General features: G+C 34.9%; 1 protein-coding gene across 6 annotated transcripts in view; it reads right to left on the bottom strand.

The window, feature by feature from the left end:
* The window catches only part of LOC107725040 (carbonic anhydrase 7-like), a 10324-nt gene that overhangs the window by 4411 nt on the left and 4161 nt on the right, over positions 1 to 1752 (bottom strand). The gene's annotated exons all lie outside the window — the stretch shown is intronic.

Raw genomic sequence — 1752 nt, forward strand, 5'->3', positions numbered from 1 at the left:
TTTTTTTTTAATACTCACTCAAAATGCGATGAAGGGTGAAGAAAAGGAGTATCTGAAAAAGGTGCTTGGTGTTTTGCACACCCAATACGTTTAACCACTATAATTCAGTTGATTGAGTCAGAGCACAAAGTACAAAAACAAAACAAAAAACTAAATCCGTCTTATAGCCAAGAGTCTGTCTCCAATCTCCCCATACACCTCTCAGTTTCTTGCTTCTTACCTAGATCTCTTTTTCACAGACAGGGATGTTTCATAAAGGGAAACTTTGAAAACTCTTAACAATTTCACAATGACAACTTCAAAGCTTCTCGGATCTTTAAAAGGGAACATATTAGACAAATTCACTTTTATGTTGTTTTTGAACATAATGTGTCTGCAGAGTGTGTACACAACCACCCTACTGTGGTAATAATCCATCCACTCTGTTTGTTCATTTTAACCATAAATCAGAAACGGTCTCAAAATAAGCTGTTCAGAGCATTTGACAGCAGTGTTCAAGTAAGAAATGTATCGTATTGAATCAACTAAAGTTTTTCAAATCAAGAACAGGGAGTAATTTTCTGTTTTTCTTTTATTTGATTCATATTAGCAGCAGCCGCAGATACTGTATAATGCTGCGGTCACTTTAATACACACATCTAATATACACATGTGGTTTCTTTCCCAGCTTTGATGTTCACAGACATAACCGACTTTGTGAACTGAACTTTGTGTTTTTGACATAACCTTGTGTGTATTTGAGAGTGTAAGCGCAATAAGATGTGAAAGCGAACTTAGTTTAGTACGCACACATGATGTGCCAGCCGGATTTCTGTGTGTGTGCACTCAGAAAACCATACATCAGAAGTTTAAACTGATATGGCTTTAAAGCACATGCAAATAATAAACTTTCATGATGACGAAGACTGCAATGTCAAGTGAGAGTGACCGCGATTGATCTTTGATAATCAAAACTAAACAGATGTTTTGTTTGTTGTTGCCTGAGTGACTGAGGCACGCGCGGGGAGCATCGGCTCATTTGTATTAGCTCATTAAAGATATAGGAAAACAGCATGTTTTTGCTTCCACTCAAAAATGCCATTTACAGCATGGAATGATAAATGATCTGTGGGGTATATTGAGCTGAAACTTTGGTTTGAGGTTGAAACACATCTTACATAATCGGTTTCCCTGTAAGAGGGCTCAGATAATAATATAAAAATAGTACTAAAACAACACCTGGCCATACTGTCACTCACAGCAGAAAGAAAGAATGGAAAAAAATCTGCTTAATGTGCACAAATGACCCTGTCAGTTTAGTTCTCTTCTTACCACTTGAGCTCTGGAATGTAATGACTGTTATATGAAACTGCTCACATCAAAAATAGTAACTGTTCATTCTGCAGTCATTAAAAGGGAAGAGAATTTGTGGTTTTGTATTAATATTTTGTCATTTTAGTCAAATTAGAACCTTAGTTTTTAATCTAATTATTCAAATTTTTACGTTTTTAATCTAATATTTATATTGATCTCATTTCAGCTTCAATTACTGAAAACTATTTTTTTTTTTGTGGTTTTACAGGAGCTCTTGATACATACATACAAATAACCATATATATATATATATATGACACAAGTTAGTTATAGAAGTTCACAGAACTGACTTCGCAACAGCTGAGTAAAACGGTTTCATCTGAGCATGTGGCACATTATCGTATCGAATATCGCATTATTTAATGAGTTATCGCATATCGCATTTTTCTTCAATATCGC

This window comes from Sinocyclocheilus rhinocerous, unplaced genomic scaffold (genome assembly GCF_001515625.1).
Source record: "Sinocyclocheilus rhinocerous isolate Xijiao unplaced genomic scaffold, SAMN03320098_v1.1 scaffold1266, whole genome shotgun sequence".
NCBI classification, from domain to species: domain Eukaryota; kingdom Metazoa; phylum Chordata; class Actinopteri; order Cypriniformes; family Cyprinidae; genus Sinocyclocheilus; species Sinocyclocheilus rhinocerous.